The sequence below is a fragment of the Zalophus californianus genome, chromosome 13 (assembly GCF_009762305.2).
Source record: "Zalophus californianus isolate mZalCal1 chromosome 13, mZalCal1.pri.v2, whole genome shotgun sequence".
Taxonomy (NCBI): Eukaryota; Metazoa; Chordata; class Mammalia; order Carnivora; family Otariidae; genus Zalophus; species Zalophus californianus.
The window spans coordinates 64,484,803-64,501,391 of NC_045607.1; the positions used below are offsets into that span (position 1 = coordinate 64,484,803).

The following is a 16,589-nucleotide window of genomic DNA, read 5'->3' on the forward strand; positions in this document are numbered from 1 at the left end:
ACTCTTGTCTCCCCAGTTTCCATCAGAACTCTGTGTTCACCCAACCTGTGACTGAGCGTTTATATCTCAGACATGTGACTGAGTTTCAACACTCCAAATTTTAGGAACTCCCACAGCCTAGACACTGTTCCCCCCCAGGCGCTGGTGTGTGTGTGTGTGTGTGTGTGTGTGTGTGTGTGTGTGTGTGTGTGTGTGTGTCTCACCAGGCTTCTGCCTTTTGCTGGACCCATCCCAGGAAAGCAGTTACACAACCAGTTCACAGTTTATGGCAACACAGAGCAGAAAGCAGGCACCTAAACTCCATGTTCTCGGCCAGCTTCCCCTCTCCTATGCCTGGAAACTGCCACACTAAGGCATCAGCCATTCTTGTTGAGACCCTGGGGATCCTTAAGCGCATGCTGTCACACCTGGGGTTCCACCCCACTTTACCAACTGAGCACCGTTAAGCCAGGCACTTCCCCCACTGTAGCAGACTTCTGAAAGATCTGATTTTGTACTCCCCTGCTTATAATACTTTGCAGTAGCTTCCTTATGCAGGCTCCCTCCCCTCCACCATATCCTCAGCTATACCACATCAGATTTAAGTCTCCACACCTCCTACCTTCCAAACAGTGGTCACCCTTCTACTTGTAGACTTGTAGCATTTGTTTTCTCAGATCTCAGGTTGATTTCTTGGGCGTTCAGAATGATTTGATAACTATCTAGTTGTATTGTAGGGATGAGACACTTAGGGTGTCCCTACTCCTCCACCATCTTAATTCCTTTTGCACCCCTTCATTCATAACAGCATTGTTTACAATAATCAAAATATGCAAAGAGCCCACATGTCCGTCAATAGATGAATGGGTAAAGGAGAAGTGGTGTATATATAAAATGGGATATTATTAAGTTATAAAAAAGAATAAAATGTTGCCATTTACAATGACATGGATGGAGCTAGAGAGTATAATGCTAAGTGAAATAAATCAATCATTGAAACACATTTCAGTCAGTGGAATTTAAGAAACACATATTTCATATGTGGAATTTAAGAAACAAAACAAATGAGCAACAGAGAGAAAGAGAGAGACAAGCCAAGAATCAGACTCTTAACTATTGAGAACAAACTGATGGTTACCAGAGGGGAGGTTGGTGGGGAGAACTAGTGAAATAGGTGATGGGGATTAAGGACTGCACTTATGATGAGCACTGGGTGATGAACGGAATTGTTGCATCACCATATTGTGCACCTGAAACTAATATGACACTGTATATTATCTATACTGGAATTAAAATTAAAACAAAATACAAAATAAATAATAATGTATAATTAAAAAAAAAGAAATGCCAGGGGGCGGAGCAAGATGGCAGAGGAGTAGGAGACCTGGATTTCGTCTGGTCCCAGGAATTCAGCTGGAAAGGGATCAAACCATTCTGAACACCTATGAACTCAACAGGACAAGGACATTCTTTTCTTCCGAAAGAATAACAACAACTCTCTGAACAACAGAAAAGCAACCATTGTCTGGAAGGTAGGATGTGCCTAGAAGTGAATCCGAGGCGATATTCAGGAGGATAGATGGTGGGGGAGGGGGCCTCCATCTGCCCCTTCTGGCAAGTAATAGAGCAGAAGAGCACAAAATTGGAACTTTTAGAAGTCGGCTCCACTGAGGGACATTGCTCCAGTGGCTAAGTGGGGGGTGGAACCCTCGCGGGACAGTGTGGTCTCAGGATCCTTGGGGTCACAGAAAGACCGGGGGTGCCTGACTGCAGCAGAGCTCCCTGGTCTCAGAGCGGGGAAGCTGGCTGCAGAGCCAGAGCAGAGGAGTGGGCTCTCAGCTCGGGGTTGCCATAAACCATGATCTGTGGCACAGTCGGGCCACTGCTCCTCCAGCAGGGACCCAACAAGCAACAGATCCAGGGAGACTCCCCTTCCTTCCCGGAGAGGAACGGCACGGGAGCACCGCAGGGATCTGCTGGGTTTGGAGACTCCACACAGGGTTGTGTGCCAGAGATAGAAACACTAGGTCACAGGCCGGGTGAACACAGAGTGCGGCTGGAGCCCGAGGAGACGGGAGTGATTGACTGCTTTTCTCTGGGGGCGCACTGAGGAGTGGGGCCCCGAGTTCTCGGCTCCTCCGGGGTGGAGATTAGGAGGCTGCCATTTTCACTCTCGTCCTCCAAAGCTGTACGGAAAGCTTGCAGGGACCAAAAGCTCCCGAGAGCAAACCCAAGCAGATTACTTAGCCTGGACGGACAAGGGCGGGGCAATTCTGCCTCTGGCAAAGACATTTGGAAACCATGACAACAGGCCCCTCCCCCAGAAGATCAGCAAGAACCGCCAGCCAAGACCAAGTTTACCGATCAATGAGAATGGCAGAACTCCAGTGCTAGGGTAATACTGCACATAGAATTCATGGCTTTTTTACCATGATTCTTTAGTCTTTCAACGTTAATTTTTTTAACTCTCTTTTTTTAATTTTTCTTTTTCTGTTTTTCAACCAAGATCTTATCAATCCCTTTTTTAAAAAAACATTTTTATTTTTCATTTTTAGAGTCATATTCTATCCCTTCATAGTAGTTACCCTTATTTTTGGCATATATATATAGGGTGTTCTCTCCTTAAAATTTTGAGATACAGTTTCTTCTAACAAATCAAAATATACCCTAAATCTCTAGTGTATGGCTTTGTTCTAGTCTCCTGCCTGATCACATTCTCTCCCCCGCTTTTTAAATCTTTCTTTCTTTCTTTTAAAATCATCTTCTTTCTTTTTTCAAACCACGTCTTATCAATTCCTTTTATAAAATCTTTTATAATTTTCATCTTTACATTCATATTCCATCCCTTCATCATATCAACCCTTATTTTGTACATATATAAGTCTTTCTTTCTTTAAAATTTTGGGAAGCACTTTCTTCTAACAGACCAAAATACACCCAAAATCTACTGTGTGGCACTGATCTATGCACCAGTCTGATCATATTTGATCATATTCTGTTTTTTTTTTGTTTTGTTCTGTTTTTGTTTGTTTTTATCTTTTTCCCTTTCTTTTTTCTGTCTTTCCCTTTCTTTTCCGCTGGTTTCAGGTCTTTTCTGATTTGTTTAGTGTATATTTTCTGGGGATATTGTTACCCTGTTGGCATTTTGTTCTCTCATTCATCTATTCTCCACTGGACAAAATGACAAGATGAAAAAAATCACCTCAACAAAAAGAACAAGAGGTAGTACCGTCTGCCAGGGACCTACTCAATATGGACATTAGTATGATGTTGGACCTAGAGTTCAGAATCATGATTTTAAAGATACTAGCTGGGCTTGAAAAAAGCTTGGAAGTTACTAGAGAAACCCTTTCTGGAGAAATGAAAGAACTAAAATCTAACCAAGTGGAAATCAAAAAAGCTATTAATGAGGTGCAATCAAAATGGGGGCACTAACTGCTAGGATAAATGAGGCAGAAGAGAGAATCAGTGATATAGAAGACCAAATGTTGGAAAATAAAGAAGCTGAGAAAAAGAGAAATAAACAACTACTGCATCACAAGGGCAGAATTCGAGAGATAAGCGATTCGAGAAGATGAAACAACATTAGAATAATTGGGATCCCAGAAGAACAAGAAGGAGAGAGAGGCAGAAGGTATATTGGAACAAATTATAGCAGAGAACTTCCTTAATTTAGGGAAGGAAACAGGCATCAAAATCCATGAGGCACAGAGAACCCCTCTCAAAATCAATAAAAATAGGTCAACACACCAACATCTAATAGTAAAGCTTACGAGTCTCAGAGACAAAGAGAAAATCCTGAAAGAAGCTCGGGACAGGAGATATGTAACCTATAATGGTAGAAACATTAGATTGGCAACAGACCTATCCACAGACACCTGGCAGGCCAGAAAGGACTGGCATGATAACTTCAGAGCACTAATGAGAAAAATATGCAGCCAAGAACACTATATCCAACTAGGCTGTCACTGAAAATAGAAGGAGAGATAAAAAGCTTCCAGGACAAACAAAAATTAAGGAATTTGCAAACACGAAACCAGCCCTCCAAGAAATATTGAAAGGGGTCCTCTAAGCAAAGGGAGAGCCTAAAACTAACATAGACCAGAAAGGAACACATACAATATACAGTAACAGTCACCTTAGGGGCAATACAATGGCACTAAATTCATATCTTTCAATAGTTACCCTGAATGTAAATGGGCTAAATGCCCCAATCAAAAGACACAGGGTATCAGATTGGATAAAAAAACAAGACCCATCGATATGCTGTCTGCAAGAGCCTCATTTTAGACCCAAAGACACCCCCAGATTGAAAGTGAAGGGGTGGAAAACAATTTACCATGCTAATGGACGCCAAAAGAAAGCTGGGGTGGCAATCCTTATATCAGACAAATTCGATTTTAAACCAAAGACTGTAATAAGAGATGAGGAAGGACACTATATCCTACTTAAAGCGTCTATCCAACAAGAAGATCAAACAGTTGTAAATAACTATGCCCCTAATATGGGAGCAGCCTATTATATAAGCCAATTAATAACAAAAGCAAAGAAACACATTGACAACAATACAATAATAGTGGGGGACTTTAACACCCCCAGCCTGAAATGGACAGATCATCTAAGCAAAAGATCAACAAGGAAATAAAGACTTTAAACAACACACTGGACCAAATGGACTTCACAGACATATTCAGAACATTCCATCCCAAAGCAACGGAATACACATTCTTCTCTAGTGCCCATGGAACATTCTCCAGAATACATCACATCCTAGGTCACAAATCAGGTCTCAACTGGTAACAAAAGGTTGGGATTATTCCCTGCATATTTTCAGACCACAGTGCTTTGAAACTAGAACTCAATCACAAGAGGAAAGTCGGAAAGAACTCAAATACATGGAGGCTAAAGAGCATCCTACTGAAGAATGAATGGGTCAACCAGGAAATTAAAGAAAAATTAAAAAAATTCATGGAAACCAAAGAAAATGAAAACACAACTGTTCAAAATCTTTGGGATGCAGCAAAGGCATCCTAAGAGGAAAGTATATAGCAATACAAGCCTTTCTCAAGAAACAAGAAAGGTCTCAAATACACAACCTAACCCTACACCGAAAGGAGCTAGAGAAAAAACAGCAAATAAAGCCTAAACCCAGCAGGAGAAGAGAAATAATAAAGCTCGGAGCAGAAATCAATGAAATAGAAACCAAAAGAACAGTAGAACAGATCAACGAAACTAGGAGCTGGTTCTTTGAAAGAATTAGTGAGATTGATAAACCCCTGGCCAGACTTCTCAAAAAGAAAAGAGAAATGACCCAAATCAACAAAATCATGAATGAAAGAGGAGAGATCACAACCAACGCCAAAGAAATACAGTTATAAAAACATATTATGAGCAACTATATGCCAGCAAATTAGATAATCTGGAAGAAATGGATGCATTCCTAGAGATGTATCAACTACCAAAACTGAACCAGGAAGAAAGAGAAAACCTGAACAGACCTATAACCACTAAGGAAATTGAAGCAGTCATCAAAAAACTCCCCAAAAAACAAAAGCCCAGGGCCAGATGGCTTCCCAGGGGAATTCTACCAAACATTTCAAGAAGAATTAATACCTATTCTCCTGGAACTCTTCCAAAAAATAGAAATGGAAGGAAAACTTCCAAACTCGTTTTATGAAGCCACCATTACCTTGATTCCCAAACCAGACAAAGACCCCATCCAAAAGGAGAATTACAGACCAATATCCTTGATGAATATGGATGCAAAAACTCTCACCAAAATACTAGCCAATAGGATTCAACAGTACATTAAAAGGATTATTCACCACGACTAAGTGGGATTTATCCCTGGGCTGCAAGGTTGGTTCAACATCCGCAAATCAATCAACGTGATACAGTACATTAACAAAAGAAAGAACAAGAATCGTATGATCCTCTCAATAGATGCAGAAAAAGCATTTGACAAAGTACAGCATCCTTTCTTGATCAAAACTCTTCAGAGTTAGGGATAGAAGGTACATACCTCAATATCATAAAAGCCATCTATGAAAAACCTACAACGAATTTCATTCTCAATGGGGAAAAACTGAGAGCTTCCACCCTAAGGTCAGGAATGAGGCAGGGATGTCCACTATCACCACTGCTATTCAACATAGTATTAGAAGTCCTAGCCACAGCAATCAGACAACTAAAAGAAATCAAAGGCATCCAAATAGGCAAAGAAGAAGTCAAACTATCACTGTTTGCAGATGATATGATACTTTACGTGGAAAACCCAAAAGACTCCACCCCAAAACTGCTAGAACTCATTCAGGAATTCAGTAAAGTGGCACGATTTAAAATCAATGCACAGAAATCAGTGGCATTCCTATACACCACCACCAAGACAGAAGAGAGACAAATTAAGGAGTCAATCCCATTTACAATTGCACCCAAAACCATAAGATACCTAGGAATAAATCTAACCAAAGAGGCAAAGAATCTGTACTCAGAAAACCATAAAATACTCAGGAAAGAAATTGAGGAAGACACAAAGAAATGCAAAAACGTTCCATGCTCATGGATTGGAAGAACAAATATTGTGAAGATGTCAATGCTACCTAGAGCAATCTACACATTCAGTGCAATCCCCATCAAAATACCATCCACTTTTTTCAAAGAAATGGAACTAATAATTCTAAAATTTGTATGGAACCAGAAAAGACCCCGAATAGCCAGAGGAATGTTGAAAAAGAAAAGCAAAGCTGGCGGCATCACAATTCCGAACTTCCAGCTCTATTACAAAGCTGTCATCATCAAGACAGTATGGTACTGGCACAAAAACAGACACATAGATCAATGGAACAGAATAGAGAGCCCAGAAATGGACCCTCAACTCTATGGTCAACTCATCTTTGACAAAGCAGGAAAGAATATCCAGTGGAAAAAAGACAGTCTCTTCAACAAATGGTGTTGGGAAAATTGGACAGCCACATGCAGAAGAATGAAATGGACCATTTCCTTACGCCACACACAAAAATAGACTCAAAATGGTTGAAAGAGCTAAATGTGAGACAGGAGACCCTCAGAATCCTAAAGGAGAACACAGACAGAAACCTCTTTGACCTCAGCCGCAGCAACTTATTCCTAGAAACATCGCTAAAGGCAAGGGAAGCAAGGGCAAAAATGAACTATTGGGACTTCATCAAGATAAAAAGCTTTTGCACAGCAAAAGAAACAGTCCACAAAACCAAAAGACAACCGACAGAATGGGAGAAGATATTTGCAAATGACAGATCAGATAAAGGGCTAGTATCCAGAATCTATAAAAACTTATCCAACTCAACACTCAAAGATCAAATGATCCAATCAAGAAATGGGCAGAAGACATGAACAGACATTTTTCCAAAGAAGACATCCAAGTGGCCAACAGACACATGAAAAAGTGCTCAACATCACTCGGCATCAGAGAAATCCAAATCAAAAACTCTATGAGATACCACCTCACAGGTCGGAATGGCTAAAATTAACAAGTCAGGAAACGACAGATGTTGGTGGGGATGTGGAGAAAGAGGAACCCTCCTACACTATTGGTGGGAATGCAAGCTGGTGCAGCGACTCTGGAAAACAGTATGGAGGTTCCTCAAAAAGTTGAAAATAGAGCTACCATACGATCCAGCAATTGCACTACTGGATATTTACCCCAAAGATACAAATGTAGGGATCCAAAGGGGTACGTGCACCCCGATGTTTATAGCAGCAATGTCTACAATAGCCAAACTGTGGAAAGAGCCAAGATGTCCACCGACAGATGAATGGATAAAGAATATGTGGTATACACAAGGCAATATTATGCAGCCATCAAAAGGAATGAGATCTTGTCATTTGCAATGACGTGGATGGAACTGGAGGGTGTTAAGCTGAGTGAAATAAGTCAATCAGAAAGACATGTATAATATGACCTCACTGATATGAGGAATTCTTAATCTCAGGAAACAAACAGGGTTGCTGGTGTGGGTCTGGGATGGGAGGGATGGGTTGGCTGGGTGATAGACATTGGGGAAGGTATGTGCTATGGTGAGCACTGTGAATTGTGCAAGACTGTTTAATCACAGACCTGTACCTCTGAAACAAATAATGCAATATATTTAAAAAAAAAAAAGAAGAAGAAGATAGCAGAAGGGGAAGAATGAAGGGGGGGATCAGAGGGAGAGACGAACCATGAGAGACGATCAACTCTGAAAAACAAACTGAGGGCTCTCGGGGGGGAGGAGGGTGGGGGGATGGGTTAGCCTGGTGATGGGTATTAAAGAGGGCACGTTCTGCATGGAGCACTGGGTGTCATGCACAAACAATGAATCATGAAACACTTCATCACAAACTAATTATGTAATGTATGGTGATTAACATAACAATAAAAATTTAAAGAAAAAAAACAGAATGAGAAATTGTAAGAATCTGGGATGTATTGGCTCGTGGGAACCAAATAGCTACCATGTTTTTGTTAAAGTAAGATTTGCCATGTCTGTTGCCTGTAAAATATTTGGCTTATGTTCCTAGCCTTGCATTGCTAATGTTCCTTCTAGTTGCATCAGTAAATGTCTTCCTGTCATGGCCCACCACTTATGTTGAAGTTCACAATCACTCTGATTATTGGGTCTGAGGAAAAGACCTCTTTACTTCCTGTCATGGCCCACCATTTATGTGGAAGGAAGTTCACAATCACTCTGACTGTTGGGTCTGAGGAAAGGACCTCTTTACTGAGGAATATCATGCTGCTGTTTATATTGCTACTGTGGCATAGGGATATAAGTCACCTCCTGATATCTGGCTTTAGGGTCACTGAGGAAGAACACCAAGCAAAAATTGTATGGGCCAAAGATGTCAGAGGTGGAGTGTAGGAGTGCTGACAACACTGACTCTGTCTTTGATCCTCCATCTTGTTCTCCCCTCTGGCACACAGATGACACCACTTTAGATAACTACCTTGTGACCTCACCACCATGCCCCTCATTTCATAAAAGCTGTGATTAAGGTCCGGATAGTTTCAGAGAAGAGCTGAAGAGAATATCCACAGAGAATAGCTGCGGAGAATAGCTGTGTAGTGCTCTGGATCGTCTATCTACCCACTTACCTGCCCAGTTGCCCCTGTCAGTAAGTTGCCCCTGTTTGAATAAAACTCTGTAAATGGTATGGGGTAGTTTGCTTTGTGTTTCAGTATGAAAGTGATTTCTTACTCTGGAGGATACATTACCAATGCTCTTCTACTTCCTAACAGCTCCAGACATAGCCTCCAAAAAACTATTTGTCTACTGGATAACAAGTTCCCCAGAATAGAAGCTTGGACACAGGCAAAGGTAAATATTTTTTGAGCTTGGAAATAAACCAAATGAAAGCAATTACCATGTGGAACGGGCTAGTAAATTAAGGGGTTCCAAAAGAGATTTATGGTTTGTCTTTAGCAATCAATAACAGAAATAACACCATCAAATATTTGGAAAATAAACTGCATGCTTCTATATAAGCAATGCGTTAAAGAAGAAACCAGAAGGAAAAGATAAATATCTTGACCTAAATGAAAATGAAAACAGCATACCAAAATTTGTGAGATTCGGCTAAAGGAGTGCCTGGAGGAAAATTTATCAGTTCTACTACGTATATTAACAAAGAATAAAGATATAAATAACTGATCCAGCCTCCATCTTAAAAACAATAATAAATTAAATGCAAATAAAGGATGTGAAATGATAAAGACAAACACTCAAAACTATGAAGTAAAAGAAAGGAAAACAATAGAGAAAAATCAATGAAACCAAAACCTGGTTCTTTGAGAAGAGCAACATAATTGATAAACTTCTAGCCAGACTGATCAGTAAAAAAAGAAGAAGAAGAAAGTCGTAAATTACTCAAAATAGGAATAAAATGGGGGAACGTCACTATAGTGTCTATAGACAATAAATAAATGGATAATAGTATATTATAAACAATTTTATGCTAATAACTTATCTGGATGAAACAGACAAGTTCTTTGAACAACACAATCAACAAAATTTACTAAAGAAGAAATAGATAACATGAAGAGCACTGTCTATTAAACACATTTAATAATAATGTAAGTCATGTACCAAGACCACTATTTCATCCTTTCCACACACAAAAACGCTCCAGACCAAAATGGCTTTTATAGCAAATTTTACCAATTTTTTTTAAAATGTCAATTCTGCACAGCCACTTAGAAAATAGTAGAGATGGTAACATTTTCCAACTCATTTTCTGTGGCAAGTTTTACCATTAAGCAAGAATCAGAGGATATTACAAGAAAAGGAATATATAGATAAATATCCCTTTAAACCCCAGTTATAAAGATCCTTAACAAACATACTGATGAGGATGTGGAGCAATAGAACACTCTTGCACTGCTTGTCGAACTATAAAATGGAACTATAAAATGATACAAATATTTTAGATGTTCTGTCACACCACTTGCATTCAATATTGGTCATCTCAGCCAGTTCAATGAAAGAAAAGAAAGAATAAAATTGATACAGATTAAAAAGGAAGAAGAAAGGGGTACCAGGGTGGCTCATTCGGTTAAGCATCTGTGTCTTGATTCTGGCTCTGGTCTGTTGGACTTCATGTCTTCCTGGGTGTGGAGCCTACTTAAGAAAGAAAGAAAGGAAAGAAGGAAGAAAGAAAGAAAAAGGAAGGAAGGAAGGAAGGAAGGAAGGAAGGAAGGAAGGAAGGAAGGAAGGAAGGAAAAGAAAAGAAAAAGAAAGAAAAAAGGTTAAAAAAAAAAGCTTTTTATCTTGATGAAGTCCCAAAAGTTCATTTTTGCTTTTGTTTCCCTTGCCTTTACAGATGTGTCTTGAAAGAAGTTGCTGTGGCCAATGTCAAAGAGATTACTACCAGTGTTCTCTAGGATTTTGATGAATTCCTGTCTCACATTGAGTTCTTTCATCCATTTTGAGTTTATCTTTGTGTATGGTGTAAGAGAATGATCCAGTTTCATTCTTCTGAATGTGGCTGTCCAATTTTTCCAACACCATTTGTTGAACAGACTGTCCTTTTCCTACTGGATATTGTTTCCTGCTTTGTTGGAGATTAGTTGACCATAGAGTTGAGGGTCCATTTCTGGGGTCTCTACTCTGTTCCATTGATCTATGTGTCTGTTTTTGTGCCAGTATCATCCTGTCTTGGTGATCTCAGCTTTGTAATATAGCTTGAAGTCAGGCTTTGTGATGCCCCCAGCTTTGGTTTTCTTTTTCAGCAATTCCCTGGCAATTTGGGGTCTTTTCTGGTTCCATAAAAATTTTAGGATTGTTTGTTCCAGCTCTGTGAAAAAATGTCAATGGTATTTTGATAGGGATTGCACTGAAAGTGTAGATTGCTCTGGGTAGCATATTTTCACAATGTTTATTCTTCCAATCCATGAGCATGGAATTTTTTTGTGTCTTCCTCAATTTCTTTAATAAGTGTTCTGTAGTTTCTAAAGTATAGATCCTTTACTTTGGTTAGGTTTATTCCTAATTATCTTATGGTTTTGGGTGCTATTGTAAATGGAATTGATTCCTTAATTTCTCTTTCTTCAGTCACATTGTTAGTGTATAGAATTTGAATGTCTTTTACTTCTCTTTATTGTCTGATTTTTGTTGCTAGGACTTCTAGTACTATGTTGAACAACAGTGGTGAGAGTGGACATCCCTGTAGTGTTCCCTGATCTTAAAGGAAAAGCTCTCAGTTTTTCTCCATTGAGAATGATATTCACTGTGGGCTTTTCATAGATGGCTTTTGTGATATTGAGGTATGTTCCCTCTATCCCTATATTTTGAAGAGTTTTAATGAGGAAAGGAAGCTGTATTTTGTCAAATGCTTTTCTGCAAGGTTAGCTTGTACATTTGGGATTTTTCTAATTTTTTGAGAGAGGCTTGAATGGCTATGTACTTCCCTTTGGGGGCCACCTTTGCAGTATCCCATAGGTTCTGAACTGATGTGTTTTCATTTTCATCGATTTGCATGAATTGTTTAAGTTCCTCTTTAATTTCCTGGTTGACCCATTCATTCTTTAGCAGGATACTTTTTAACCTCCAAGTGTTTGCATTCCTTCCAAATTTTTCCCTGTGGCTGAGTTCCAGTTTCAAAGCATTGTGGTCTGAAAGTATGCAGGGAATAATTTCAATCTTTTGGTATTGGTTGAGACCTGATTTGTGACCCAGAATGTGATCTATTCTGGAGAAAGTTCCATGTGCACTGGAGAATAATGAGTATTCTGTTGTTTTAGGATGGAATGTTCTGTATATATCTACAAAGTCCATCTGGTCCAATGATAGTAGGACACTTCAACACTTCACTCACAATGTTTAGACAGATCATCTAAGCAGAAGATAAACAAAGAAACAATAGCAAGGGATGACATTAAAGAATGGACTTTAGGGAAAGTAAAGCAGCAGTAGAAGATTAAGGGAACAAAGTTGAGGACATACCAGGAGATGAAAGGGCAGAAGTTAAAGCTTATAGGTAAGAAACAGCTGGGCTAGGCTGGGGCACCAGGAGCAAGAATAGGAGGGTGAAGTTGCAGAGGTGATCGGGGATTGGATTTTTGAAAGCTTGGGCTCTATACTTTTGGCAAGGGTTGGGGGAGCATAAGAAGACTTCAAGCAGAGGAGATATGCAATCAGATTTGTGCTTTGGAAAAGTCTTATCCACATATCAATTTAACACAGTTCAGAAACATACTAATAAATGACAATTTTAATAGTGTTTTTACTGCTGGCTATGTTAAAGAGCTGGAGTTGAGACTAATGAAGCAAGCAATATTGATGAGGCTCTTTCCACTGGCATAAGAAAATCTAAAAATTATTTTAGGCTTAAAATTATAAGAGTGAAGATACTTATTATAAAAATTTAAAATTATAGAAAAACATTTCTCCTTATAACATTCCATTGGTTCCAACATCTGTAAGCAAATAAGATGTCCTTCAATAAGTGAATGAATACATAAATTGTGGTGCAACCATACAATGAAATATTATTTAGAAATAAAAATAAATAAACTATAATGTCATAAAAAGAGATGGGAAAAACTTAAATACATATTGCTAAATGAAAGAAGCCAGCCTGCTAAGGTTACATACATGAGTATTTTTTAATTGGTTCCTTTCCTCTGGTATTTATTTTCCACTTACCCTTGTATTTATTTCCTAATTGCATTTCAGATTATTAAGAATATTTGGCGCCTGGGTGGCTTAGTTGGTTGAACTACTGCCTTCGGCTCAGGTCATGATCCTGGAGTCCCGGGATCGAGTCCCGCATCGGGCTCCCTGCTCAGCGGGGAGTCTGCTTCTCCCTCTGACCCTCTTCCTTCTCGTGCTCTCTATCTCTCATTCTCTCCCTCTCAAATAAATAAATAAAATCTTTAAAAAAAGAATATTTGGTAATTCTAAATTGTATTGCAATCATGAGTATATTACAGTAGCATCCCCTTTTGCCAACAGTTGGCAAATCTGATAGTGATTCTTAGTACAGGGCTGAATGGACATGAACTGAATAGAAGCGTTTGGAGGATAATCATGATACTGTATAAAGAGCGGGTGAAACACTTGAGGTTATACTTCCACTCAATATTAAAGATGGTCAGGCTCAATCAGGGTGAGTGGACTTTGGGTGCTTTGTTAAAAATTTTAAAATAGGAATCAGAGTCATATATATTCCAAATGAAATTGCATATTAATTATTAAATTGCTTAATCTTAAGCCTCTAAAATGTAGATTTGTCTAGTGGATAAAAATTACACTTTATTTCTAATTACAAATAAAAATAATTTGTGCTTTTAATATCAAATTTCAACTCTTAGAAATGGGAAAAATTATGGTCTAGGAAAAATTGGAGCAGTATTAGCTTAAATGTTTTTAATAGTACTCCAGCTAGTCTTAAGGGTTAACTTGCTCCCAAATAACACATTCCTTATTTGCTGACCTAAGGCCTTTGACCCATAACAGAACTAATTTACTTTCTTTGAGAGTTACAGACCACTGTCCTTGAGAAGTGAAGAACCAGAACATTCCCAGGCCATAGAAGCCAGCAATCTGTTTGAAGCCACCTCAGGTTTTTGATTAGGCCAGAAATTTTTTAGCAAAATGTTTTTTTCTTCTTTTTTAGGTCACACAAATGATTTTACTAACCTCCCTTTATGCATCTGTGGACCTTGCCCTCCTTTGGAGAAAGAACAGAGTACTCCTGCACATCGCAAAAGGGAAACGGGACCCTCCTCCCAGCACAACACACATCCCCCTCAGCAGTGAGAAAATGTAGCTGGCATCATTGAGTCTGCACAAAATCAAGAAATGTTGCAGGCCACTGCACTCCTTTTGCTAATTAACTACTCTAAACCTCTTTAAAAGCCCCTGGGACACACAGAAACCTTGAAGTTGGGAGGACAACAGTCTGGCTTTTCCCCAGGTTGCCAGCCTCCTGAATAAAGCTCAAATTCTCATTTCTTGAGTAATGGCCTTTCAAGTGACAGGCAGCCAAACTTGGGTTCAGGAACACTTTCTTTTAAAAAGTAAAAAATCATTTTTCCCATTCATATAATTATCAATTAGGCTGATTTTTAAAGAAAAATAGTATCTTTGTCTTATTTTACTTTACATTTAGATTATTTATTTGAATAATATATATGAAACTGTATTTGGAGCATCTTGTAGGATATGGAATAAAGCAATTAAATACAAATACTTGTTTTGAGACATATTTTTAATGAGTATTTTTTTCTATATATTTTGCTATAGTCACAAAGGATCTGTTAAAATTGCTAGGGACTGTGACAGAATTAGAGGAATACAATTAATATTTTTTGTGGGAGCCTTCTGGATTCTGGCTCAGTTCTTGCTTTATCCTGTAGAGATCATACTTTTCCTCTGCCCAGTATAGTGTCACATTAAACAAAATCTCTCCAGGTGATTTTGTTCCAGAAGTTTATATCCTGCAGAGATGTCTAACAGAGAAGTTCAATTCAGATTTCCCTTTGCCTGACTTCTTCATCCTCCACTCCAACAGGCCCAGTTACCCTCACCAAGGTAGGACAGGCCCAGCCTATTCACTGCTCAAACACATAGCCTAAGAAGGTGATCACAAGTATTACAATTGGTCTAGTCTTTCAAATGGAAGATAGGCCAATCATTACTTGACTCTTTGGTAAATGTGAAGTGCAATTTTAAAAGGATAGAATGGTGGCCAAAATATAAAATATGATCTTGTTAGGACAGCTCAACTTAGTGGAATACTTGCCCCACCTGTTAGGAAATTCTAGAGAGAACTAAAGTCTAAAATATATCCTCCTGCGAGTTATAGTCCAAATATGTTAGAGTGCGAAAGAATTAAAGTCAATAAATAAAGTATCTTGCTTCCTTGTGTTAAAATTAAAAAAGAAATTCAGGAACAAAATTTATCTTGCCTTTCTTATTTGAGTCTCAGCTATGTCAGCTCCTGATTCCTGGATGGCAGGATGATGCACTTTTGGCAGGGGCAGCCTGAGCCATGTCTTCCTGGAATGGTTTGAGACACTTTAGGCTTTAGATGTTATATTAATTTAAAGATGTGTCTCTTAAAAGCCTGATTTTAAGGAGTCTGAAGTTAACAGGACAAATGAGATCACAATTGCTCTGGCTTCATACCCAAAATTTTGGAAACAACCCAATTGCCTGCACCTAGAAGAATTAAACCAAGCAAAAATTTGTTTCCTGAACCCATTATGAAGTATTGCTGAAGATTATTTCAGGGAGTCAGTGCATCTTATGTGGAGGAGGGATATGGCTTTAGCCTTGGCAGGATTCCTGTCTGTATTATATGTAAGAGCCCATGATTTGTTGAACTCAGCCGCAACCTCAAACATATCTCCCAACAAGGGGCTAATTTTAACACTGCACATGTACTCTCTTTTAGACAATGGCAATTAAGCTGTCACTGGCTGTCTTCTTGCACAAAAATGATGTGATGGCCGTTCTAACTTCCATCTGATTCAAACCTCTGAGTTTCCATTTCCCTCTTTCACTTTGCCTTTCTGTCATTTTAGTAGTGAACTAGATACCAAATCTTTTTTTCAAGATTTATTTATATTTTAGAGAGATGGAGAGAGAGAGATAAAGAGAGAGAATGAGCAGAGAGAGGGGCAGAGGGAGGGGCAGAAAGAGAGGAAGAAAGAGAATCCTCAAGCAGACTCCCAGCTAAGCACAGAGCCCCACCTGGGGCTCAATCCCAGGACCCTGATATCATGACCTGAGCCAAAATCAAGAGTTGGCTGCTTAACCAACGGAGCCACCCAGGCACCCCTAGATACCAAATCTAAGTAATGGCACAGTTAATATTCACAGTCCTTGATGGCAGGCATTTGCAGTTTGTATCTCAGTGCTCTTTGAATGGTGTTTTATTTGCTTAAGCTATTTCATTAATAATCCTGAGCCAACTTCCTGTTGTGTTCTGTCTTGAGTCTTGTGGTGGTAGACACATGATTGTAAGGTTTTCCCAAACTTAAAGGACTATATACCCTAAATGTAATTTCTGTAGTATGTAAGAAACAATGAGTTAAAATAAATTGAACATTTATAAACTTGTGTTTCTTTTGCTCAAGAGCTAGATTG

General features: G+C 39.0%; 1 long non-coding RNA gene across 3 annotated transcripts in view; it reads left to right on the top strand.

Annotated features, from left to right (window-relative positions):
* The window catches only part of LOC113934768, a 49,371-nt gene that overhangs the window by 20,237 nt on the left and 12,545 nt on the right, over nt 1-16,589 (top strand). The window contains exons 2-4 of one of the 3 annotated variants that reach the window (XR_003523796.1): nt 8,921-9,111; nt 9,236-9,314; nt 10,816-10,843. This is a non-coding gene — a long non-coding RNA (uncharacterized LOC113934768). Of the gene's footprint in view, nt 1-8,920; nt 9,112-9,235; nt 9,315-10,815; nt 10,868-16,589 lie in introns of those variants that run through there. The other 2 variants (XR_003523794.1, XR_003523795.1) reach the window with 2 other exon arrangements.